The sequence below is a fragment of the Ammospiza caudacuta genome, chromosome Z, assembly GCF_027887145.1.
Source record: "Ammospiza caudacuta isolate bAmmCau1 chromosome Z, bAmmCau1.pri, whole genome shotgun sequence".
NCBI classification, from domain to species: Eukaryota; Metazoa; Chordata; class Aves; order Passeriformes; family Passerellidae; genus Ammospiza; species Ammospiza caudacuta.
The window spans coordinates 79748500-79776185 of NC_080632.1; the positions used below are offsets into that span (position 1 = coordinate 79748500).

The following is a 27686-nucleotide window of genomic DNA, read 5'->3' on the forward strand; positions in this document are numbered from 1 at the left end:
GACTAGAGATAACTTAATTTTTAGCTAGTTTCAGTGGTTTTAAATGCTTACAGCAATATAGGTATTAAGTTTCAAAATATTTCTGTGGTTTGTCATACAAAACTTTTGTTCCAATCACTGTTAGAAACGGAGGCATAGAAAGATGATGATGATATGCCAATTGCCCAAACATAAGTAATAGGAGAAAAACTGAAATTTTTTTACTTTGATTTTTGTTGCCCTGTTGGGTTAGGTATCTGCTGATCATGGTTAGAAGTGAGTGGGTTTCCCATCCAAGTGCAGGAATGGCTGCAGAACAAGGAGCTTCCAGGTTCTGCAGAGAGGCAAGTTGAGTACCTTACTGTTCAAAGGCCAGATATATCCCTGCAATGGAGTCAATCTGGTGACTGCACTTCAGTAGCTTCTGGAATAGCTTGCTGTGCACTGCTGAGAGCTAATGACATGCATATAATCAGACCATCTTATCTTTTCTACTGTTTCTTCACGATTTCCCTCCCTTGGTCTTTCCTGCTGAATGCTTTGTTTGAGGTTGCCTCCTCCAACCTAAATCACACCAGTCTTTGCTGTAGCAATATTGTCCTTGCAGAGGTGACCTCTACTGAGCAGGAACAGGCTTGCTGGCATTTTGTCAGCCTGTGCTCAAGACCTTCAATTTGCTTTAGTTTAACTTGGTATAAGTTAAAGGCTGGCTCAGACTGTTGAACAGGGCAGTAGCCCTTGTACATGTTGGACTGAAATAGCAGTGTGTTCCACATGGGCAACATACTCTGGTTTCTCTCTCTTGAAGGAGAGAACTTTTAGCATAACATGCCTTCAGAGTGGTTGCTATTGAGTTCTCAGTCATGTGAGATCTTGTGTGCTACCAGTAAGTTTAGGAGACTACCATATTAATGTAGATATTTTTGGGTATTACATTTTCAGTATTCATGATAGGTAATCAAACTAGTGACTCAGTACTTAATACCTAGCTTGTAAATACTGATTAGCAACTCCTCAGTAACAACTGGATGGTGTGTCATGGGACATTACTGAGGAATCAGAAGCTATTTTGCATGTTGGCTCGAGCACAGTAACAAGGGTTATGCTCACCCTCTTCACTAAACACCTTATTCCTGTAATTCCTCCAGGTTTCTCCCTTGTACAGTCAAGACTTCACAGAATCACAGAAATTCTAGGTTGGAAGAGACCTTTAAGATCATCGAGTCCAACCCATGTTCTAACACCTCAACTAGATCATGGCACCAAGTGCCACATCCAGTCTTTTTTTAAACTCTTCGAGGGATGGTGACTCTACCACTTCCCTTGGTAGATGATTCCAGTATTTGACCACTCTTTCTGTAAAATACTTCCTCCTTAATTCTAGCCTGTATCTCCCTTGGCGCAGCTTGAGACTGTGAGAATTGCTAGTGCTCTCCTCTGGTGCTTTCTGGGATTGCAGTAAAGAAGTAAGTTCATTTGTTTGATTCCCTCATCAGCGCTGCTGGGGTTAGTTTGAGGTGAGTAAATTACCAAAGAAGAGTTGATAGTAGGTTCATGTTCCTAGTCTCAAATGTTCATTCTCCTCACAGATGCATTTTTAAGAACATTGCAAGAGTGCCCAGTGATCTTGCTGGACTTAGTCTGTTCACAAAAGTTATACTCATATTGTGGGTGACTCTTGTGACTGTCTTCATGAGAGAAACTCCTGAATTGCATTAAGGGGTTTATATTTGCTGCCTCCATTTTAGGTCTTTGGCAGCTTTTTGTATCTTAAGGATTAAGATACTTGGGGATCATTCTCTTCCAGAATTTCATTCTGTTCCTTCACCTGAGCAGTTGCTTTGTCTATAGCTTGCAGCTGAAAAATTAACAGATTAAATTTATGATCTAGCTATGTTGAGTGGTGCTTTGCTGTCTTAATTTGTGCCACTCAGCTGAGAGGCATTTACAGGCCTTTTGAACTGCTGTGCCCTCACCTGATGCAGGCATGTGAAACAAAGCAGGCTTGCCTAGACCCTTCACGAGGTCACTTGTTTGCTTAGTTTGCAAGAAATCAAGGGCAGGTGGGCTGTCAGTTACTGCATGTGGGAAAGCAGCAGCATCTTTCAGCAACCAGGTGAGAGGTCTGTTTTTAGTGGTCTGTTACCCTTATTTTCAATAAATGCACTTTTCCAAGGTGTCTGATACGTTTTTACATAGCTACTTTTGCAATTGCTGCTATGACTGAATTACTGGACTGGGGTATAGCTTGTTCCTAAGGAAGTCTGTTGCAGAGCTGTGTATTATGCTGGTGGAGTTGATCCTCTGGCCAGCCCATGCTGAGCCAGGAACTCTTGAGCTACCAGGCACAAATTTTTTAGCCAATTGAAAATCCCTGTATGCCCTGCTGGCCACCCCACAGTCTGAGCCCCAGGTATGACCTCAACTGAAAATGCATTTCTGAGTGTTATGGTGCCCTCAGTAACTTACTTGAAATACTCAAGCAGACACCCAAGGACAAGGGAGAGTGGAAGAGAGAACACAGCCACATCTTGTGTGAGGTGCTCTCCTTTGTGCATGAGCACTTTTTGTGGTGAGGATGGGCAAGGAACACCAGAAAAACATAAAAGGCAAACAGTGTTTGGTATGGCTCTCGGGACTCCTGAAGAATTTAAAAACTAAAGGGGATATGTAAATGCCTAATCAGAAACATCTTTGAGAGATTAAGTATATATCCCTGACATTCCTGTGTTATTTTAGCATCTCTGTTTTTATTTTAATAACTCTGTTTTTATTACAATAACTGTGTGTTATTTTTCAAGGATAAAATTAGGAAGTATCTCTTTGCTTGTGATGTTGGGTGTTTTAATGAAAACCGTGTGGTACTTGGCTAATTAAAAGAATGCTCTTGCAAAAAGGAATCTTCCCATTTTCTAACAGCCTTTCCCACTAACACCCTGCTGGGAGCAGTATGGTCTAAGAAAGTGCACACAGATTTAAAATGGAGTTGGCAGAGTTGGGAAAATGTGGACTGTCATGACTGTTTCTATACCCAAAAAACTGCCAACACTTGATTGTATACAAATTGTGGTTGCTGTACTGAAACTGAGAGGGTGTATAAAAAACCCCTTGCAACATACTGCAATGTCTTCAGTCCAAGATTCTTTTGAATTGATTCTTTTGCCTTCAGGACAAAAGATTTAAGAGTCAATACAGTGTTTTCTTAAGAACTGTTTTTCCAGATTCCCTTACTAAAAGGGAAAATTCAGGTGCTGAATCTTACAATCACATTAAACTGATACTTTTTATTTGCCCATTCACCTGGTCTCTTTTCATTTTCAAGGCCTCCCACAGTCTCAGGGTATAAATCACTATGACTCATCCAAATAGCACCAAAACGGACCAACCAGAGGTTAATGTGCCTTCCTCTTCTGGTACCTTGATCTTTATAAAGTTATCAAACTTGTCACTGTCTTAGGGCTGGGTACATGCATTGTCTTTTTCTAAGATGTATGTGTTGAAATTGCAACAGGTTTGTACTGTTATTTGTGACTTGTTCCATTTGTGTTAGGTTGTGCTGTAGACAAATCAATGCGCTGGTTGGTCTTGGTATCAGTCTTGCCAGTGACATCTGTCAGTCCTTGCTTTTATGTTCATGTGTAGATAAATGCTGGATCTTTCCCACTGCCTATGGTGCATAAGATGCACAAAATACACAAGGTGTTTTAATATGTGCAGTGATCATAACTTGTTGCCTGAAAGTAGGATGTTCTACAGTGAACTGTTTTTAATGTTTTTTTCCCAAACATTTTTAATAAGATCCAAAGCCTTGAGGAAAAAAAAATCAGGACTTCCTGATACTTGATGGCTTCTGTTCTGAATCCAGGGTCTGATGTTTGTTAACAACTACTCCAAATCCACTCATCTAACAGAGGCTTTCTCAGCTTGTTTCTGTCATGAGCTGTATCAGAAACAGCACTGAATCCTGAACTGTCACAGAAGCTGTCAAGCAAAGTAGTAACAGCTCTCTTCAAATATTACAGTGCACATTTTTAAAGTGTAAGATAAACTTGTTCCAAGTTATTGATGCAACTTGCAAATGGAACACTGCGAAGTTGCAGATAGTGTGTGAAACCAGCCTGTCTGCACATGGGGCTCAGTGTTCTTTTACCTTGCAAATTGTTTCTCCTCTCTGAAAAGGTGTTTTTTGTTGTTGTTTTTTTTTCAACACAAAGACATTACATTTGGCTTAGTTTTCTAAAGATATATTTGTTTACGAACCTCAAACTGACATCTGGTATTTGGCCTGAGTTTCTAACTCTTACGAATTTAGAAAATACAGTACAATTGACACTTTATGTCTCATAAGAGCATGGAAAGAGGAGCATATATATCTTCACTTGCTGTGGCCTTCCATGGACATGTCTATGCATAATTAACTGAATTACAGTACTGCACTCTGTTGATCCATGAGGTTACCTTTGTTTTTAGAATCAGCACGATTAGTCATCAGTGTATTGACATTAATACATGGTCATGGAGCTCTAAGGTCTGTGTGATTTCCATGCTAACAGTATCTGTTCTCTCTGTACCGCAGTGCAGACTTAGTGTGGAGTTTTTTTTGCTTCATGGTAATTTCAGAGTTCCTTTAAATTCAGTGAGGTGCTGTTTTCAAGACAGTCACTTTTCTGAGTCGAGCAAATGGATTTAACTTACTTTTCTACCTTTAGCATTTTCCTCTTCTCTCATTTCTTCCTAGTTCACCTGTAGTGATGAGTTCAAAGCTGTCTGCCTACTCTGAAAATTATCCAGTCATAATAAAAGAAAACCTGTAGCCCAGGGTGGCAAGATCACTCTGTGCTTTTACTGTAAACTTCTGTGGCTGGATGCCTGTCTTGCAAGTGGAGACTCCGCCCCTGCACAGTCTGCAGAAGCTGAAAACCTCATGCACCCATATTGTTCGGAGGGTATCAGCAGATCAGGAAGTGGAGGTGCCCTGTGCCTTCATCCTTCACTTCAGTTTGTTTATCAAACTGATCTGGAGTGGTTTAGCCAGAGAACTGGCATCTTCAACTGCTACTCAATGTCTTGATGAAAGGTTTCATTCAGGGCAATACCAGGAGGGTGAGCTGCTGACTTGATCCCATATAAAGGCTTCCTCCAGAGTTTTATTTTTTTGGGGGGTGGAATTATAAGAGTAGGGGTATGAGCAAAAACCCTGTGCTCAAAAGAGAAGAGTTATTCTGATGTACTTTGGCCAGCAAGAATGACAAAGGGGTGAGCTGGCAATGGAATGTTTGAAGGGTAGGCTTTAAGGGTTTGTGCCATCATGCCTTAGATCACTGCAAATTAGTTGCTCCCAGAGCTTTCAAAACTAGTGGTAATCCTCCTTCAGATGAGATGTGAAGATGGCATGCAGAAAAAACAGTTTCCCCAGTGGTCACTCAGTCTTCCCCTCAAACATTCAAGGTTACCAGTGCACTTGTCTCTGTTTTCATGAGTGACTATGATTAATGTGCTTCACAGCTGCCACCAACCCCCTCCACCTGCTTTCTGCAGGGATAATGGAGTGAAAGGGCCTTGTCTGCATTGTCCTCCACTTGGCTGGCTGTTGACAGTGCAGGGATGTAACAGGCCAGATATGATTTACAGCTTCAGCTGGTTGCTCTAGGCTTCTCTCACATTGCAGGTGTGATAGTGGAGCTGTTACAGAAAGAGCTGGTTAAGTAACTTCTGGTGGGCTTTGTCCCTCTTGTTCAAATTGTTGTCTCCAGTCTCAGTCTCTTGTCCCAGCCTCACTCACATCATGTCACACTGCTGCTTGGGACTTGAGCAAGTTCTTTCAGGGGTACTAGTTCAGGTACCAAGTTCTTCAAAGCCTGGGGGCACCTGTTAGAGCCCTACCACACTTCTGCTGGCTTAGGCAGTGGTTTGCTGAACTAGGATCTTACTCAGAGTGTCCTTATTCTTTTTACTCAGCTCTAGGTATCTTCTTGGACTGCCATATCCCTTTCAGTCCAAAAAGGTTTGCTCCAAAGTCACTCCTGTTCCATGGAATTTATTCCTGTACTGCTGGTTATTGCAATTCTGTGGCTTTTGTTTTTCTTATTTTTGTTCTGGGGTTCACTGCAAATGTACAAAACCATATTGACTTTCTCAACTCCTGAACATAGTACAGGGGCCCGTCCTGAGGCATCAGAATTACTTGTCTACTCTCAAGGTGCACAGAAACAAGGATCTCTTAGACAAACAAGGAAGAAACCAGCTGCGTATACACAAGTAGAAAGGTATCTCTGAGTAGCTTAGGTGAGGGAGCAGCTTATGAATTTTAAATATAAAAGCCGTAATTGAGGGGGATTTTTGTTTCTTTTAAAAAAATTGCTTTAACAGAAAGTTAGGTGGTATTTTATGCCAGTTGCTGGCTTAAGAAAGTAGCACGGTAAACTGAGATTTTCTGTCCATCAGTGCAAAATGTGCCTCCCAACTATAATGCAAAGGCAGTCTCTGTTGCTCTCTTATTTGCAATGGAAGATTATCTGAAGACTGATTAAATGTGTTTCTTGCTCTTATATGTAATCACCCACACAACAGTCCTTGCTGGTCTTTCCCAAGCACTATTCAACACTATCCCTATTTAAAAACAAAACAGGGACTGCATTGAGTAGTGGAACCTAATGCATTTCCTTGGTTTGAGAGAGACCCTGGAGATAAGAGTCCAGGTTCCATGTGTTTTAAATGTAACTTCAAACCAATGCAGCTGTTCTCTCAGACCAGTGCAGCTTCCTACCTTTCCTTCCATTTACATGGGAATTTGAAAATAAACCAAGCAATACATGAGCCAGTTGATGTCCTTGCAGGTGGAACATGTTTTTTTTTTTTAAATTTGAAGATTGAGATTTCTCTTGCGGAAAAACTCATTCTGGATGCAAAAGTGTGGAGCTCAGATTACAGCTCTTCCCCCAGCTTGATTAAATGCAATTAAGTATTCTGGACTCTTTTGAAGAAGACTATGTAAAAGCTGTGAAGGCATAGACTGGAACTGACAATTTTAAATTTTAGGTCATGTGTGTGTTGCTTGACTACATGGACAATGTAACAGTGATTTTTATAGATTGGTTTCCATGTGTCAGTCACAAATAATTTGCTGTTTGGAGGAAAACTTCTAGTAGATATATTTCCAGATCAAATTATGAGCCTATTTTCCCTCTTGCATTAACCGGGTTACTGTGTTCACATGCCAGAAAGATGTTGCTCTTTGAAGAAGCATGTTAGTGTATGTGGCAATGCCCCATGCACTTTTTAAATACCTAGACCTGTACATTCTCATCTGAGTATCGTTAACCATGCTGTAGTCTGGCAAATGAATCTTTTATTACTGCCTTGTTACATAGATACTTGTAATTAACTGCGGTTTGGTTTTTTTCCACTACTTGAAATTGTGTGATCTGAAAATTGGTGAACAAAAAGTATTTGTGCATCTTACTATGGGTATCTCTAAATAAAATGTATTTGTATAGTGTGTTGGTGTGGCTGATATTTTCCCTTATTTGCTAATACCCCATTGCAAGTAAATCCAGGGCAGTTTAAAAGCAAGTGGGCTTGGGTTTCTTACCACAGCAGTCCAGCCTCTGTGTGGACATGACTGATTTAGTGAAAACAAAGTGAACTGTTCTTTTTCCTCCACTAGTGAGTGGATTGATAACCCGAGAGCAGAATCTCAGCTTTTTTTTGGTTTTTCATGGCCTAAACATTAGTCCTGGTTCTCTGTATAGCTGTAGCAGTACTCATTACTTCCACAGGAGATTTGTCTATTGGCAGAGTTGGGACTGTTACAACTTCAAAACATCTCCTTCCTGTTCTCATCATTTGATACCTCATTTGCTCTGAGGCAAGAGTTTTCTTTCAACCACTTTATTTTTCTATGAGGGACCTACCTCTTAGAAGTGTTGAACAGCACAGATAAATGTAGCTGGACAGTCAGGTACAGGACTACAGGTTTTAGGGAGATCTTGCATCCCAAAACTGCATCTGTAGTGCTTCCACATATTTTCATTGCAGAGGAGAGTGAGGCCTTTATACAGCTGTCCTGTTTCACTGTCTATACCTAGTAAAGTTACTTTTTCAGAAGAGGAATGTCTAAGACGCCTAAGTTTTATGCTGGAGGTTAAAATTTTGTGCCTAAAATCCGCTTCTGCCTCCTTGTCTGCACCCTTGGCCTCATCCTGAGAGGCTAGTTTCCATGATCATGGACAAGCTCAAGCTTTGTAAGTTAAGGTTTTTAAGCTAAGTGGGAGACCATGTCTCTGGCTGCATCATCTCTGCTCCTCATAGTAGGTATTACTGATACTTGTGAATGCTGGAAGGGCAGACTTTAAAAAGATATAGGAACTGTATAGTTTCTAACATAGTCATTCTACTGAGCCTTCTAATCAAATGGTTTGAGAGATGCAAAGGAAAACCAAAGCCCCTGGCCCTGGAGACATACAGAAAATGATGGGTTAGAGAGGGCTTTGGCAACCGGGGTTACTAACTCCCCACCAGCCTCAGATGCTCCATTGAGTACAGCAGTCAGATGGTGTGGGGCCTGTTAGCTGACTTAGAGGACCATAGATGAGCTCACAAAAAGCTGTTCGTATTAATTGAGCTCCTCTTAAATGCATGTCCAGCTTAAATCTCAGCAATAAAAAGTCTAAATTGTCCCCAAGCAGCTAATTTTAGCATTAATCTGTTTTGTCCCATCACCTGTCTTGCAGGTCCCCTTACTCTCCTATTCACAGTGCAGATGAATCAGTTTGTTTCCCTATGTAAGGCAGTTCACCATTTTTGGGGGAAGAGATTTTAATCTGTTTCACAGTCAGTCTTCACTTCTGCTAAAAGGTCTGGGTTCCCTCGGTGCTTTCTCACTGGCCATGCCTGGCATGTGCATGTATGGCCATTGTCATTCCTGTCTGTGGAACCAAAATGAGACCCATTGCACTCCTTGGCCTAGAGTCTGCAGCTGGTCTGTGGTGTTATCAACTGTGCCTTCACTGTATGCTACAAACATGTGGCAGTCGACATTACCCCTTTCAACACTCAATCTGCTGCCTGCCTCCAGCTTCAGCCCAGCTGCTGCAGGTTTCCTTGGCTGTCATCACTTCCCTTCTTGAGTGTATTTTGTTCCTGATCTCTGTGACTTGGGGCCTCAGCTCTTGCCAGCTGGTTGACACTGCTGTTGCTCAAGGAGGAAGCCAAACCAGGATAGGACTTAGAATAGTTTCACACTATTTTATTAGTTCTTCCTAGCCATTGCTGTACTCATCCTATCTGTTTCTGAATGAAAGATCAGGATACTTTTTCAAATTCATGGTGCTTTCAAGGTCCAGTAAATGGTCCAAGAAATAAAGAGATGCCAGGACATAGCGCTTGAAATGTTTTTTGGTCAAGAGGTGGCCAATTTTGGAGACATTGAAAGTGAGAAAGTTCATAGTGTATAAGAAAACAAGAATCTCTGTGCTTTGTCTCCCAGCTTCCTCAGTCCCTCTCAAGCCTCCTCTGAAAGAACAGATGTCAGGAGGGCTTCCGCCCCCTAAAAAGGCTCAAGGGACCATGTGGCCAACATGGATTTTGGGAGGTATGGATCAGCTGCTCTGCCCTGCACAGAGGGTCTTACTCTTTCCTCTTCACTGAGCTGTACCATGAGCTGGCAGAGGTGAGAGAGAAGCTACAGGCCGCAGCTGCAGAGCTGTGATCGAAGGGTCAGCTAGACATTGCTTGTACTATATGTGCCAAAGACACAAACAGAGTGACGGTCATGTTCCACAGATGCTGAAGTGTCAGCAAAAAGATCCGTAACCCCTGTAATTAGTGTCTGTGGGTTTTCTTCCTCTGTGTTGTCAAAAGTTTTCCTGTCCTGGGGGTTTCCTCTCTTCTACAAACCCACTGCAGTGCCTGATGCATGTTGAGTGTGAAACACACAGACTCAGTTACAACAGAAATTTTACAGATTCTAGACAACTGGAAAAAATGTGACTAAAGGTTGTCTTTGGGGAGACAGACTGACACTGTTGCTGCAAAATTCCACCCATATAACTGCAGTGTTCTAGGCAAGTATTGACCTAGGAAGAAATTCTGGCTAATTTCTCCATGTGTCTGAGCCCCAAGAAAGGTCTTGGAGCCAAAAGTGTGAGGAAAGGTTGGTCAGTACTAAAATAATAAGATTCACTTCCTCATGTGCTATGGTGGCAGCCTATGTACTGCTGCTGAGGGCTGCTGGACACCACACTGCAGCCAGCCAGTGAGGATGCCAGTAGAACACTATTAAGCTATAACAATTAATGATCTTGCCACTTGGTAAAACCACTTCGTGGAGATTTTTTTTCCTTCCTGGAAATAAATTCTAAGAGTCTTGGGATGTGGAGACTTGCCATGTGTATTTATAGGAGCATTTTTCTTATTAATTGCAGGAAGCCAACTTTAGCTTTGTACCAGTATAAATATGCTTTGACTCCAAAAAATCCCTGTTACCTTGTAGGCTGTTGCTGTTGGACTTGGTGTTTATTTGATTTTGCGGAAAGCTTTTAGTCCTATGCTCTGGGCTGCTCAACTTGCTGCTTATAAGAGAAGGGAAACATCTGGAGCTTGAATGCATATTGGTCCCAGGACCTAGGTCACAACACCAGTGACTAGACTCAAGTTGGACTTTGTGCCAGTGATCACAACCCCTTGAACCCAGCAGCTCTGCAGTTCTCAGTGCAACTTCAGTGTCCACAAACCCAGTCTGTAGTCCATCAGTTTGTCCATGAGATGCTTTTAGCAAACACCACAGAAAGCTTTGCTCAAACTGAACAACATCCCTCTCCTCTCCCTTCATTTATCAAGGCAGTCATCTCATCACAGAGGGTGACCAGGTCAGCCTGACATGACTTCCCCAGTGTAAATCCATACTGAAAACTAGTGCCAGTCACCTTCTTGTCTCCTCAATGTTTGAGGCTTTCAGTATTACAATCTCTGCAGGGCTGGGTGGAGACTCACCAGCCTGCAGTTCCCTGGGGTCTCCCAAGCTCACTGCTTTGTTCTTGCCATTGCCAGTTACTGCATCTACAAACAGGCCTTTTAAAACTGAAAACAGATGGCTGACATTTAACCAGAGTTGGCAAATATCCTTGGACACACTATTCAAAACATTCTCCTAAAATCACAGGATAAAAATGCCTGTAATTTATCCTAAGATGAAGTTTAGGAAAAAACCAGCAAATAGTGCACATCCAGCTTCCACTTTACAATACTATTAGTTTGTTACCATTCATTACAGGAACCTTTGTATTACCTGGAGTAAGGGAGAGCTGGGATTCCACTAGGCTTGTTAAAATCCAACTGATAAAGACAGATGGTCTGTAAGTGCTGCAAGAGACAGTGTGCAACACTGTACAAGGATGTTTAAAAGACCTTCAGTGATCATCTACTGCAACTCTGCCCCACCAAGTTATTTAAGAGCTGGCCAAGGAAACTTCTGTCTTCTTGGAGATAATTTAATCTTGGGGAGTTTTAAGAGGTAGGAAGCATGATATTGTTAGAGCAGTGACCAAGCATCTGTAGACTACTTTTTCTGATGTCACTGACAAAATAATGGAAAACTGATAAAGGACTAAATAGATAATTCAAGGCTAGATACACAGCTAATGTCAAACAACAGTGTTGTATGGAAAACAAGTCTGTTAACAATAGCCTGTTTAATTCTTAGAAACAGTTGCCTGGTAGACCTAACAGTGGGTAGGCACATCAGAGAATGAAATCAAGGAACATGACAGAACAAACTCAGCACTCACCATTAGAAGGGCATGCACTAGACAGGTAACCCCACTAGCATCCTTCTTAGGTGTTTAAGTAGGGCTCTGCAGGATGAGTATCAGCCTCAGACATGTGGAACTGTCTTGACAATCTGGAAATAAATATAGATTCAGATAAAATGTTTTCTGGAAAAGGTTGAAAGAATGGAATATAACAGTAGGGTTAAGGTGATCATGCAGAACACTTTCAGATTCTGGTCACATGAAAATATATCACCTTTTTCATACAGTCAAACTACACAGAAAACATGGACCAAGGTCTGCAGGGACCACCTGGAGAAAAGGGTCGTCTCCAGGGACACACTGTCTCTAAAGAATGATCAAGCAGCCCAACACAAATTCCAAGGATGATGGACTAATGCAGGCCATGGATGTTAGGAATTGAATGGCCTGGGATTTATGAAGGCTGGACACAATGACATCATTATCCTTCCTGCCTTCACCATCATTAATGGTATCTCTAGGAGAACAGCTTGCTTCCATAATGTAAATGGCAACTCTTTCAAGTACAATTATTGTGGAAGCTCTGCTTGTGCAGGCATATCAACACAATCTAACATGTTAGATCCCATTTCTTGGCAGCATCCCCACAAGCTTCACCGCACATCTAAATGCAGCAGCAATCCCAGGTATGCCCAAAGGTAAGATCTCTTGTTATAAAATCCTTGTAACAGTTCTCTTGAGAGAACACTTTGCCACCAAAATTTTCAATTGTTCCATTATACCTAGGGAGAATTCCATATTGTGGCATCCCACTCTTCAGGAGAAGCGAGCACCTAAAATTTGCAAATGCTCATGGACAAAAGAAACAGCAAAAGTCGGAGGGTCTACAAAATCTTACGAAGTTCTATTGGTAGATTACACACTCTGCATGGAAACTGTTATGTTAGTCTCTGACATCCTATAAGCACAAGGCAGTGGGTTTAAAATAAAGGAGGGAGCTCAAAGGGAACAGAGAAAGAGAGCAAGCTGTATTAAAGAGGAGGAGAAAACAAGGGAAAAAGAGAGAGAGGTCAGCAGTCCTGGCTCCATTGCTGATGCTGATGATGGAGTGTTCAGGGTCATGGGGTGCACACGCAGGGCTTTGTGAGGGTACCTTTTTGTAGATAAGTTTCCCTCCCTGGAGACAAGGTTCTCCCTTTCTGTGTAATTTAGTTACTATGGAAATGGGTTGGAGGCTTCAGGGTATTTGGTGGTCTCCATATCCTCCTACATGCCTGCTTCTTGACCTCATTCCTACACCTGTGCTGTGTTGTGCTAATCTCCAGGAGCCAGGATAAGGATGTTTGTCCCAGAAAAACACTGCTCTACCTCCCTGTGGCCCCTTCTCCAGCCACATTCTGTTCATTCTCCCGGTGTGTTATTGCTGACAATCCCTGGCTGTTAGTACCAACAATCCTTGGCTGGCTCTGCAGCCACCTGTCTATCAGTGTTTGAGATTAGCCCCATTATCTTCTGGGCTTCTACACAGGTTCCCTGCAAACTTAAAGCTCAAAGTCAAGACTGGTTTCTTTATACTGAGCCTCTCCCTTGCAGAGCTTGTGTACCTGGATTATGTTGATTTTCTGAGGCTAGTGCAATGTATTTTGGAAAAGGATAGTGCTGTTGAAGAGGTGTCAGTGGGGTCAGGGCTGTGAGACCAGTTTGCAGCAAAGAGTAATATTTTATTAGACCAAGTGATGTAAAAAAAGAAAAAAAAAAAAAACAAACAGGGCACAAAGAAAATAAAAACTTCAGAATAAATAGCAAAAAACTGCTCCGAACTTCAGTTCAGTCAGACCAATTGTCCAATGAGCGTGAGAGGGAAGGGTTGGTAGTGTGGAAAGTGGAAGACAGCATTAGCAACAGGGAAGATAGTACTGCCTGAGCTTGTCAAGAAGAGATGGCTTTATTGCAGCATAGAAGTAGAACAGACTCCTGAACTAGGAACAGGGAGATGTTCTTAATACAAGCAGTTTTCCCCAGTCACAAATATGATAAGGAAGGAGAATGCCAAAGCACCAGAATAGTGGTGTCCAGCCTGTGGTATGTGAACTGCAGCCTATTTCAGAAATCTGCAGAAACTGACTAAGAAAAACAATCCTGCAGTAAGCTGAAATAGCCTATCTGGATTTGCACCTGCACCAGACTGTTATTTACTGGCTGGAAAACTGAAGAGGTTGCAAATCCTTGTAACAGCATATAAGAATCCTGGCACAGGCAGTAGGCAGAATTTGCCTGCCAGGACTGGTCAAACCTTGACAGTGTTTATTGCAGGGTCTTCTCTCCAAGTCTGATGTACCAAATCACAGGATCTTTTAGGTTGGAAATGACACCTGAAAGTGAGTCCTGTGACTGATCAGCAACTTGGCAATTAGAACAGAGCACTGAGTAACATGTCCAGTCATTTCTTGAACACTCCTACCACCTCCCTGGGCAGTCCATCCAAATGCTTCACTACCTTTCAGTGAAGAAATTCCTCCTGATCAATATTTGGAGTGAAGGTCTTTGTTCCCAAGCCTCCACCACATAATTCCTTTACCTCTCCTCTGGAAGCTTTCTCAGTACAGTATCCCATTTTCTCATTTATATTTACTCCATGTACAGCAGAAAGAGTCTACAACACTTTGATCCTGGTATCCCTACTCAGTTTTCTCCCATTCCAAATGCTCTTGGGCTGAATTCTGTGTGATTTTCAGAGACACTTTCCAGCTGGCACTACAGCATCCCAAGAGCTCTTAGCCTTTGTTGTTTTCTGCTGCACACCAAATTTCCATCTTGATTATCAAAGGATTGCCAAGCCATGATGGAAAAATGCTAACAATACTGATTAAATCCACACAGATTATGGAGCTGCAGACATGTTTGTCACAAAGCTTGTGAAACTTTGTTTACAGCTGTAATTAATTGTCCCCCTGCTATAGTAATAAAACAGAATATCAACAGCTGCATGAAAAAAATCAACAATACCTGTGCACTGTTTGGTCTGAATTTCAATTTAGTTCAACGGACCCTCTATCTTACTGAGAAAAAACAAGAACAGGAAGATCTCGCAGCTCCTCAGCAGTAGGATCAGTTGTAGCTTCTGCCCATCTATGCAGTAAGTGTCAAGGATGCAGACTCGCTAAATCTGTCTACTTCATGCGGAGAAGGCAGAAACATGAAAAACACAAATTAATTTTTAGATACTGTTTAGGGTAAAATCAGATTTCATGCCTTTTCCACTTTCATGGAGAATATGGGCTTAAGGGATAGAGGATGAGCAGTAAAGGATATCAGACCACAGCAAAGGTCAAGGACCATGGGACATCATCACTGGTGGCAACAAGGGCTGAACAATCTGAACATCACTTTCACCAGCCCTGCCTGCTCTGCACCAAGCAGAGACCAGCTTCCACACAGGGTAAGTAAGCCTGGCTTTAATATGTCAGGCCTTGCAATGATGTCCAAAAGGTAAGGACCCATTGCATTTTCGGCAACCAGAGGTGCTGTACACAATGGAAAAGATACACAGCAAGAAAAAGCCTAAATGGAAGAAACATTTTTGTTTGTGGTTTGGTTTTTTGCCCCTCCTGACTCACAACCCAAACCCAGGAGTCAAGTTTTATTGACTATCCTTTCTTGCCATCTGTCCTGTCATTGTTTAGACTGGCAGAAGCTGCACCAAGTTCTCTGACACAATTCTGCTGTGCCACCCCCTCCCTATTCTCCATTAATCCCCACCGTGCTTTACTTGACTTTCTCCTCCCGTAGTGCGGCTATCTTTTGTCCTGGAGTTCTCCATTTGTGTCCATCCTCTCAAAAGAAGGAGATGTTTAAATTGATGGAAGTGCAGAACTGGTTCCAAAATGCCCTGTTTCTAAGCGACCCGGGTCCCTCACTGGGCCCCGTCATGGTATCCCTCAGAGGGGCTTCTCAGGGGGTCCCTCACACGGTGTCCCTCACAGGGTCCCTCATGCGGTCCCTGAGAGAGTTCCTCATGGAATCCTCGCATGGGCTCTCACGGGGTCTCTTGAGGGGTTCCTCAGGAACTCGCGGGTTAATTCCCGCGGCCCCTCCCAAGGGCCCCTCTCGGTGTCCTTTACTGGGGTCCCTCAGGGGATCCCTCAGCCCGCCCCCCGGGGGTTCCCTCACGCGCCCCCGGGGAGGGGCTCCGCTGCTGCCCTGCCCCTTCCTCCAGCCCGGCGCGCGCCGAGGGAGGGGCGGGCACCCGGTCACGTGAAGGCGAAAGGAAGGGGCGGGGTTTCCCTCGCGCGCGCTGCACACGTGATCATCGGGAGGGGGCGGGAGGCAGAGGCGGAAGGAAGGCGCCGGTGGATGGGCGCGCGCGGGCGGTGCGTGAGGGGCGCGGGCGGGGCTGCGCGCGAGCGCGTCGCGTTGCGTGGCGTCACGTCACGTCACGTGGGGAGTGAAAACGACCCCGCGCGCGCGTGGAGGAGGAGGAGGAGGAAGGGGGAGGTCACGTGACGGTCGCGGGCGCCGCCGCCGCCGCTTTGTGAGCGCACCGGGCAGGTACCGCGCGCGCGGGGGGCGCGCGGGGCCCCCATCACCCGCCCCCGTCCCGGCCAACGGTCCCCGCGCGCGACCGCTGCCCCCCCTCAGCCGCCCCCTAGGCCCCGCGGGCCCGGCCCCGCTTTGTCCGCCCGGCGGTCCCTCGGTCCGCGGGTCGGTCGGTGTCCGCCCGGGCCGCCCAGCCCCGACCCGCCCGCCAGCGGGTTGGACGGGGGGACGCGGCTTTGCCCTACTTTCCGTGGCGGCCGCCCCGGGGAAGCTTCGCCCTGGCCTAGATCGCCGTCCCCCCTCCGCCCCCCTCCTCTCCCGCTCAGCAGGGCCGCGGGTGCGGGCAGCCCCCACCTGGCTGGAGAGGGGTGCCCGCTTGGCCCGGGAGAGGGGGGGTTCTGACTGCACCCCCTGACATCCGCGGGAGGGGGTCCTGCACCGCGTCCGCCTTCGAGGAGGGGTTCTCGTCTCATCTTGGAGGTGCTGGTCTCCTGCAGCGAGGGTTTCCCTCTGGCGGGTTGGTGCCTCTGGCTCGGGGGCATGTGAGGAAAGCGGGACCAGCTGGAGGAGTGGGGCTGGCGGCAGGAGTCAGGCTGAGGGGAGGTGGCAGCTCGAGAAGTGAACAAGTGGATGATGAAGTATCGATCTATGACTTTTGCAGGGCTTTGCTTCCATGTTGTCTTGCTCATCCCCTTTCGGGGCATTCCCTCGCTGGTGGTGGGGGTCACCCCTAGAGACAATAACATCTCAGCAGCTACAGTGGGTTACTTGAGGACGTGCCAATGAATGAACCCTTCCCTCTATGAACCTTCTCCAGTTTAGTCCTTCCTTGCCATCGGCTGTGTTTGGTTGCTTGGAATTGGGTGCCACGGCAGGGCTCACTTACGTTGCCTTTAAAAACAACAGAACGCTCTTCTGCGTTTTCTCCTGTTGCTGAAGAAAATTGCAGCAGGGAAGTGAACTGGTAGGCATTCCTGTGCAAGAAGCTAGATGCAGAAAGGACCTGGTGCATGTTTGGGTCTAATGACAAGGGTCTGAACTCTCTGATGTGGAATAGGTTTAAAAGCTTGTGCTGGAATGTCTGCAGTGCTGTTGTGTGCCACCTGGGAGCAGGGTGGACTGGTTTGAAGCTTCTCTCTTGTGAGCGAGCTAGCACCAGGAGTGTGCATGTGCAGAGCACCCCTGGTTGTGTTTGGAGGAGCAGGATGTTTCGTGGAACAGAAACTCGGGGTTTGCTATGGGGCTGTGTGAAGGAAAGCTGTGGAAGGGGAGTGGAGGGGCTGTCCTCGCCTGAGAGCAACAGTTTTTTTCCAAGTAGAGAAATTGGAGCTGGATGTGAGGGAAGGGAAGGGAGGGGGAGCAGTGCTTGCCATTGAAACAGAGCCCTTCACAAAAAATGGCAGCGACTCAGCCTCCTGGCTTTTGCTTCTTTAATATTTACCAGGCCCTTTTAGCAATTCCCTTGGTTGTATCACATTCTCCAATGGAATCTGGATTTGGATTCCTACCTGGCTGACTCAGTTTTTATACCTGGACCCAATCTCTCTGCAGTGGTTTGACTTAACTTGTTTAAAGAATTTATTTTTAACCTTACACTGGGCAAGTTAAAAGCAAGCAAGGCTAAATCACTTTGCAGAATTAATGATGTTTTGTGACTCCTGAGAATGAGCTGGCTTCTGTTTTTATGACCTCAATAATCTTGGTAATCTTGGAGGTGGGCAGTAGTGGGAATTGGACAAGCTCTGTTCTACTTTGTTCAATTTGTAGTTTTATCAGTCTGTTGATTTTGAGAACTGTCTATACTAAAAAAAACATGGCATTTCTGAACTTCAGACTGTTTCAGTTGTTTTGGCTCATCCTCCATAAAGCTCCTGGTGCCATGACTTAAAGAAGGGTTTGATCGTTTGAGGGGACAGGGAAGCTACAGACTCACCACTAAAATCTAAGGAGGCTTGGGGGAGAACCAACAAAATAGTCTTGTCTGTGCAGTTCTAGAACCTAGAAGTAGATTTGTGATGCTTTATATGTCTTCCGTGAACTTTTATTTTAGGTGATTATTTCCTTGTAAAATGCCATTTTTGGTACACTTTGTTTGTTGCTGGTGTTGTGCTCTTGATATTGGTCATAGCAGAGTAACATACTGGTGAGCAGTGCTTAAAAGGTGTATGTGTCATGTACTGTTAATGCTCTATTAATAATCATCACTGAGAGTCTTACTATTAGTAGTAATGCTTACATGCTGTTTCAGTCACATTTAGTACCGGTACTTAGAATAGGTGCTTCATGAAAGACTAGGAGTAAAATTTCAGACCTGTTACGAATCTTTTTTATTTATCTTTGTTTCTTATTTGGTTGAAACACAGGGGCAGGACTCAGAATGCCTGAGTTCAGTGCTTTGCAACAGCCTTGTGTGAGCTTGCTGAAGGAGAAGCCAAGTGACTTGTCCCCTTTGTAAAATACAGATTAGAGAAATTGTGTTGTATTTGTAGACTTCAGAATTATTGAATGGAAGGTGCTTGAGGAAATACAATTGATGTGCACTGCAATGTTTTTCTGCTAGAGCTTTTGGTGAATTTTAGGTTTATTTCTCAAACAGTCTGTTTACTTGTAGCCCACTGGGTCCTCTGTGCGTTTCAGAGAAGACCTAGTTTGGACTTGCACTGTTTTTCATATAACTTCCCTAAACAGGTTATATTCATTAAAGTGAGAGCTGGGATGAAAGGTTGTGAAATGCCTCCTTTGCAATTACTTCAGGTTTATATTTTACAAAAACTGTACAAAGGGTTTGTCTGTTTTGCTCTAACATGAAAGTCCAAACTCTTTGATTTTTGCCATCTGCACTGGGAGTCTGTTGGAACTCCCCATCCGCCTAGGGCTCCTGCAAGGCTGTTCCTTCCACAGGTGTGGTACCCTCAGCCTTTCTCTCCCCATTACTTCTCAGTCCCTCAAGGAGTAAACAGCGACTAAAGACAGGCAGTTTAAAGGTGGTATGGTCTGATGCCTAAGATCTCATGGCTTGCTCAGCCTGCTTTTACTACATCATAAATATTTTGCTGAGCATATTGTTTTACTTATGTTTTCTTTACATTGTAAAACCTGTAAAATAGGTTATGTGAACAACTTAGTGCAGCTCCCTTGGATGGAGTTGTTTCTATTCTCACTACTATTGAAATTCTATTTCTTTTTGTCCAGCTTTCTTTGTGGAACCTGCACAATATTGTGGCTTCTTTTGAAAGTAAAATTGTCAAGCTTTTTTTCCCTGCTCTCTCCCCAGGCTTCTTAAATCAGTCTTCCAACAGGTGAGCTTGGAGGACTCCTTTACCTGGCTGAGTGTAGCATTTTGCATTAAAAACAATGAAATGTTTCCCATGTTGAGAGATCTTTGATCTTTCTTGAGACTTAAGATTTGCCTGAAGTAATACTCTGATCGTGAACTCTATGGTTTTGTTTTTCTGCTATATCATACAGGAAATACAGTTTATTGCTGTAGAAGATGCAGGTTCAATGGAATCGGTCTTGCAGAATCATTCAGTATGTGAATCTACAATTAATTGAAGAAAACACAAATACTTTGTTAACTTCCAGATTTGAATCATTGTACTTTTTAAAACTGTTTCAGTGTGGGGGGAAGAATGCTTACCTCAGTCTTTTAGGCCACCTGTGGTTGAAGTTGTAGGATTTGAATTCACTAGTTATGACCATGTTCCTGAATATTTTTAATGGTTAGCTATAGAGAGAGGAAGTCTTTGTGCAGTTTTATTGCATCTGGCATTGGTTTAATCTAGAACATTTCATTTGTGTTTCTTAATACTAAAGTAGTGTTTCTGGAAGTAGGATGATACTTTAGAGACCATATTGAGATTGCTTTTAAGGAAGGAAAACACACTATTTGTTTCTACTCCATTTGTATTGTTTAGTGGTTTGAGGTGATGGATATATAGTAATATGGAATGAAGCATATGGCTTCAGAAACATTTTTGCTTCCTGTTTTTAAATGTTAACTGAATCATGGCTATTTTGTCCTCAGTGCTTGGCTTTGTACTGTTTCATTATCTGTGTTTGTCCACTTTGAAAGCTATTGCCGACTTATTTTTTTTTCTCTGCTCTTCTTTGATTTTCAAAATCTTATGTTGTCTTACACACAGTTTCAGCAACAGGAATCTGAAAGGAATCCTGGTGCCAAACCTTGCACTGCTGTTGGGCTGTACATGGTATATTGTATTCAAGAAACTCTGGTCCATGCATTTGATGGGTTGTGCCCCAAGGGATAGATGTCTGCTTGTGTTTCAACTTGCAGTCACACATTCTGGAGATCACTGACTTGCGATCCATTTTTGAGACTGACATAAGGGAGACCTAAGTTAGTGATGTTAACTTTGGGTGACTAAGTGTGATGAGGGCGAAGAGTACTGCACTTCCTTGTCTTGTGCTTCACTTTCTTTTATTAGCCACTGAATGAATTTCTGAATGTTTTGAACATGGGTTAAGTGCCGAGGGGTAGCTGTCAGAAATTTTTTTCAGAGAAAGATTGGAATAGACTTATGAGGTTGGTGAAGTTAAGTTATTGAGTACATACAAGTGTTTGTTTTTTCCTTAGCGTTTGAGTAAACACTTTCTGATACACATCTTCAACCTCTTGGGTTTCTTTGCTGTTTATTGATGTCCAGATTAGCACCAATGCCCAGGAACTCTTCTTTGCATCTTAGAAAAAGATGCTTATAATCCTTTTTTAATAGTTCTCTGTTAATAACGGCTAGTATAAAACTCGTTTCAACTTCATACCTGTACTCCAGGTTTTGTTGTTTACCATTTTATTTGTTGATGTAATAGTGTATCTTTCTGGATTTTATCCCAATGGCTTTTAACCTACCTGATTTAATTGAAAATTCTCTTGATTTTCTCTATATTACTGTGGGACAAGAAATGCTAGAGCTTGAGAATTGTCTCTAATGGAGTTTATGGGGTGTTTTTGATAACAGCTTTTCTGTTAAAGGACTTTCTTGCCTTTTTCGTTCACTTCATCATGGGCTGGCTTAGGCTGACAGGGAATTCTGGAGGTGTTCTAGTCTCCCCTTGCTCAAGCAGCACCACGTACAGCAGGTTGCCCACGGCTTTGTCTGAATGTGTTTTGAATATCTCCAACGGAGACTCTGCCACCTCACTGGGGAACCTGTGCCGTGCCAGTGTTTGGTTGCCCTCAAGGCACAAAAGTGTTCCCTGGTGTTCACAGGGAGCATCCTGTATTTCAGCCCTTTTGCTCTGGTCCTGTCACTGGGCACTGCTGAAAGTAGCCTGGCAGTGTCCCTTTCCTTCAGGTACTTAGACATATTGGTGAGGCACCGCATCCCTCCCTGGCTTTTTTCTCTGGGTTCAGCCACTTGGTGTAGTTAGAGCTGTAGTCCTTAAGGCAAACTGAATTTATATGTCCTTACTGGCCTTTGAGAAAGACGTTGATTAAGCATTGAATTTAGTATGGGTGGTGTGGTATTCACAGTAATTAATGATTCTTGGTTGGTTGAGAAATGGGTGGGTTCAGAGAAAGTACTGTGAAAATGCAGTAAGAGGAGTATTTCAAATTTGAATAATTTCTGTGCTTGCAAATGAGGACTAATTGACTGTCCTGGTTCTAGCTGAATTGAAAACAACAATTCAGCAGTCTGTGAGGGAAGAAATAGGTTGAACACTGTTTTATCACTGTCTGACAGTGATAAAATTGCCCAGGTCCTATGTATGTTCTGTCTAGGAATTGCACGGATTGCAAATGATGACTTGAAGTGCAATACATTGTTTAGGAGAGGTTAGACTGAGTGCTTACTGCATATCGAACTCCATTTTGTGACGTTATGTACATCATAAGTATTTTAAAAGTACTTTTTAATGAGACTAAAGCCCACACTTTGCAGAACTATGGGAGTCCAAAATTAGAAGCTAACTGGACCAGCCTAGTTTTTGTACTCTTGCAAGCCCAGACACTTTTCCCAAAAAACTGCAAGACCTCCACAACTGTTGAGAAAGGTTGAAATAAAGTTAGATGGTTAAAATTACTTGCATAGTTAGGGTTATTGAATCTGGGAAGTGCTGGGATGACTCTTGTAGAACAGTCAATCAAAATGAAACATCACTGAGGAGTAGTTTCTGCTAGGAAACCTGCCTCAAATATTTGGATGACTTTGCTCCCTTGCTGATTCTGTGGATTACTGGGGAGTGCTTTTGAGAACTTTCGCCATGAGAGAGAGCAAAGCACGAATGTGTATTAACCTATATTGTCCTCAATAAATAAATCCATTAAAATGGCAGATCAAGAGAAGATGTTCAAGTGTTTCATTAGTTATGAAATTACTCACTCACTATAAAATATGATAAAACATAATGCAAGAAACTGCAAAACCATCCAATTTTAGTTAATTTTACTACTTAAATAAAAATTGAACACAAAAACGTACTGACTGAAGCATCTTGCCTTTGAGGCAAAAGCAAGGTGATGTTGCGCATTTGAGCCACACTGTGGTAACTAAAGGCCTTTCTACCCAGCAAAAAAACAGCTGTTTGAAACTGGAACTGAATATAGGGGAAAACAAATGAAAAAGTTGAGCAACTGGAGTCAGCATAAGTTTTTTTCTTGGGACTTTGTTTAGGAGTGGTGAGGGGCCGGGAACTGCTTTTATGGTTGTAGGTCCCCTTTATTGACAGACCTTGATTGAAAAGCTGATATACAACTCTTTCTCCTTTTCCAGTTGCTCCACAGTACTGGAGAAAAGTTAGGATTAGTTGTTAACGTGGACTTTTTATGATCCTTTCTTTGTCTTAACAGACAGGTTCTAATGCAGTGTGCGAAGGGAGAAGGACAGAGTGAGTTGCTTGTGGAGGAGGAGGACGAGGATGTGGCTTGGGGCTAGTTACAAGACAGGTTTGCGGTGGGGGAAAAAGGGGGAAGAGTTTGGTATTCTTGATCTTGATATGATGCGTTGCTACTTTGATTTGTTTGTTCAAATTATTTGGAGCCTGGTTCATATAAGTAGAATCAGTAATGCTGGGAAACCTTAGGTGTGTCTTAACAAACAAACAGAATTCCTGCTTTGATGAACTACGCTGAAAGTGGGTAATGAAATGATACCAGGAATGGTTAGCCATGGTGGAGTACTTGGGGGAGAGAAAGGGGTCTCTGTGCTCAACATCCCGTTTGGCTGTTAAATCTGCCTGGTGAATTCTTTGACACTGAGACTATGTTTCAGTCCTTTGAAACGGTGTTGCTCTGTTAGTGTGTAGCAGCTGTCTCTCTCTCTGGTGATGCCGACTGCAAAGCTGTGAGGTTGTTTTGCATCCTACTTTTGGTAATCCTACAAATGTGTTTTTGTTCTGCCTTTATGTGTAGTGTAGCATTGACAATTTGCTGTATCCCCCAGAAGCTTATATGTGAACAGATATGCTGGAAAGACAGAATTTTTTTTAAGCTAATACTTTTTTTCTTTTCTAAAACAGAAATGTTGAAGGAGATAAGCTATCTCTTCTGGCACTCAGTAATTCTGAGGAAAGTTAATTCTCCTGGTAGATTATCTTAGTCATTCTGTTGAATAAAATGAGAACATTACCACCTCTTACATTTCCTGAAAAATCTCAGCTATATGCTTCTCAAGTGACCTACCGGGTGAAGTAACCTCATGTAAACACAGGTCAAACATTTTGCTAAACTTTGCTAAAATGTATATATGAACTTTATTTTGTTATAGTTAAAACTTAAAAGCATTAATCTGGAAACATGGCAAAGCTTGAAAATGGAGCTTCACACTAGGCTGGTTTATCTCAATGCATGTTTGGCCATTATAACTCTATTGTATTTTATACTGGTATGGTGTTTATGGCTGGAGAGGTGTGGGGTTCTGCTTTCCTGACAGCTCAAAGACCAGCTGGGAGGAAGTTATATGTTTAATTCTTTCAGAACTAGGTGTATATTGACCTCACAAGGATTAAGTTTTGGGGATGTATCAAAACTTGATGAAATACTGACCTATAACATGTATTCTTCATCTCTCTTTTTCAAAAGTTTTATATATATATATATATATATATATATATATATATTCAAAATTACCCAAATTTTTAATTTAAATAAAAGGTGGAAATATCCCCTCTGTTTATCTTAAAAAAAATTAAAAGTTAAGTTTCAGATGAGTTTAAAAGAAAAAAGCTCCTCAAAAGGTCCTCGTGAAGAAGATGATAGGAAAGCTTCCCAGTTGTGTTAAATTCAAAACATCACAGCTCCAAAAGACTTAATGTTAACCAAAAAAATATCATGTGTGCCTGGAACTTACACTTTGAATTCTTTTACACAATTGGATATCTTGCTAATGCTCTAGAAGTGTGCAGCTAAAGAAATACTTGTTTATAGTGTAGTTTGGCATCAGTGTACTTCTAGCGATTCAACAACTTGCGTTTCAGTCATGCTAGAATGTTTGCTGACAAGTGAGTTCCAGATAAACGTTTATTTAATTTTAGTTGCTTCTGAAGTAAAACTACAGCGTTTAGTGTGTTCACATTGGCTTGTAAGGTTGATTTTTGATTCACCAGGTTTTGTCCTGGTTTTTCTTCTCACTTAATGTCATTACATTCCTTGATCTCTGTTTTATTCCTCATTTGATTTTGGTAGGAACTGATAAATCAGTCAAACAAAGGTTTGTGTTCTCAAATGTACTTGCATATTAGAATATATATGAAAGTCTAACATAATCTCAGATATGGAAGGCCTTACTCTTGGTGCTGTGTGTCCTAGGAATATTCTGGGTTTTATTTGTTCTGTGTACAAGAGTTGAGATTTTAGAATGGTTTTCAGGGAAGTTATGTCTCTGGCTCTTAGCGTGAGATAATCGATTTCAACATACTTTTTCCTTCCCGTTCTTCTTTTTTTGGCAAAATAAAATCTAAAATGAGCGCAAAATCTTTTACTTGGAAGTATTTACAACTCTTCAAATGAACTTTCATGAATAAGTGGAAGTAAAAATTCTACACTTTTAAGTTGCTGTTTTCAGCAGTTGTATGTGTTCTCCATAATGTTTAAATGCAGTGTATTGAGAGTTGTTTTATCCCATTCTGTCAGTCTCTTGCATTTGATCCTGTGCAGGAATTCCTATGATGTGGCTGCAAACTCACAGTATCTTCCAACAAATATCAAAAACTCAAGCTTCAGGGCAGTGTTCTTTTGAATATCAAAACTAAGGTCATTCTAACACCTTTTTCCTAAGAGCTTTAGAGCATAGCAACAGGGTTGGTAAGTACAGTTTTTCTAATATTAGATATCAAAAACTGAAGGAACCAAAAGGACAGTACCTACCTAGATGAGGCTTGTATACTTTCAAAAAAACTACCTTAAAGCCCCACAGAACAGCAAATTTCAGTGTTCTGAAAGTAAGACAGGGAGTTTTTAATCATTTATTTTCTGCTGATTGCAGTTTTGGGTGACTGCTATCTCTTGTACTTCTTTTTCCTGATCAGAGGAGGTATGTTACATTCTTCCTTTTAAATGTTTATTTTTACTTTATTCTACTGATTCAGGTTCTTACTGGTTTTCAAAAGGCCATGTTTTGGACACTGTACTCATTGAACTTGAAAAATAGTCTTGTGTTAAATTGAGAACACATTTAAGGCATCATACTGTTCTACATTTTAAACTTGTCTGCTATTGGTTTCTGAATTTATTTACAGTGTCATCTTGGCTTTTTCAGCAAGTGTGCTTAACAGCCCCCTGCTGTGCTAGAATTTTTTAACAAGGCTCTGTAAATGACTGAAAATTATTACTGTGTTTAAAAAGCTGTTACTTAAGTTTGTAATGCAATTTTTAGAACTTGTAACGTTTTATCTTGATTATTCCTTTCTCATCCTTTGCTTGATTTCTGTGTACATACAGCTTTCTGACTTTCTTGGAGAGAACTGATGTTTACAACACATCTTCTGAAATGGTTTTAAATATTGTCATTGTCAAACCATTTGTTTAGTGAAGTTTTTATAGAGGCAGTATGCTCTCTGTAGCTGGTACCTGTAATATTTCAGTGTTGTTCTAGAGTTGAACACTGCGGTTAGTACAATGTGTAATTCTGGGTGCAGTCTCAGAATTCATATGTGTGCTGATGGTGAGGTGTACAGTTAGAATAAATAAGCTGTTTCAGGAGCTGTGTATAGAGTACAACTCCATTTTGTTTCAAAAAGTGAGTAACTTCATCTTTCAGGAAAGTGCTTGGTCTTTCAGACTTTCAGTGGTAAAATGGACAGGTCACTATCATCTTCTTGGAATGTTTTAGAAAACACATTTTCTACTTAGGCATTTTAATATTGCCTTGCACAGTGTATAAACTTGGCATACCTATGTGGAATCGGGGACTGTGATCCATTGCTATGCTGTACTCAACTAACTCGGACTACAAAAGTATGTTAGAAGGGAATGTTAACTTGAAGATAAGGGAATACATTAATATGAAAAGGAATTTTTTTAATGGCCTAACAATAGGAAGGGAGTTTTGAAGAGAAGCTTTATATGCTTGTTCAGATTTTGTGAACTTAAAAAGACAATATTACTCTTGCCCTTGTGTGAATTTTATTGTGAGCTGGTTTGCCTTGGAAAGAAGTGGTGGAAGAGAATGACAACTTCCTACTGGAGACAGCAAACACAATAACATTTAAGTCCAACCAGATTACCAGAAGAAGATACAGATGGAGTTGGAACACTGGCCATGGGTCTTAGAAAAAACATACAGGTCATTCTCCACCCCCTTTATGTTTAGAGAGAAAGTAAATATTGAATTAAATGCAGTAAAACTGTAGGGAATTTGATGCTTTATGTGAGCACCTTGTCTCTTTGGTATCTTCCTCAGAAAATTTAAGAAATGAAGATGTGAGGGATGAATTTAATTTTGATTTAATTTCAAGGACGAGAACAGTCTGGATGACTGAATTCCTGCTGTTCGGTTGAGTTCTGCATAGAGGACTTTTTATTTGCCTGCTTCTTTCTAGCATGTTTTAGGTTGTAAAGATAATTAATCCTTCATCTCTTTCAAAAGTTTGGTATCATTTTTGTGCAGATGAGATAGACCTGACCTCACATGAGTTCCAGACTGATGAAATAGCTGAATTTGCACATGACACCAACTTGAGAAGCTGTGGTTGTGAGGAAAATAATACTCAAAATCAGGTGGGAAAGCTTGGGGTAAACCCAAGGTTTCTGACTGAAGCAAGTCAATATGAGGGTTAGCATCAGAGATAACTTGTCAAACCGGCTTGTTTAAAGCTAGACAAAATAGTTGTGACTGTAAGAAAGAGCAGTCCAGAGGTGGCAGGGAAATGGAAGTGATTTTTGATGGCTTTCAGTTCTTGGTGCTGTTTTAGTTTTTTCTTGTTTTTGAGCACCTGACAGTAAGTTTGTAAAAGGATTTCACT

At 42.1% G+C, this 27686-nt stretch overlaps 1 protein-coding gene across 1 annotated transcript in view; it reads left to right on the forward strand.

The window, feature by feature from the left end:
- The first annotated feature begins 16234 nt into the window (after positions 1-16234).
- The window catches only part of UBAP2 (ubiquitin associated protein 2), a 170734-nt gene continuing 159282 nt past the window's right edge, over positions 16235-27686 (forward strand). The window contains exon 1 of the mRNA XM_058823272.1: positions 16235-16277. The gene's annotated coding sequence lies outside the window, so the exon portion shown is untranslated. The remainder of the gene's footprint in view (positions 16278-27686) is intronic.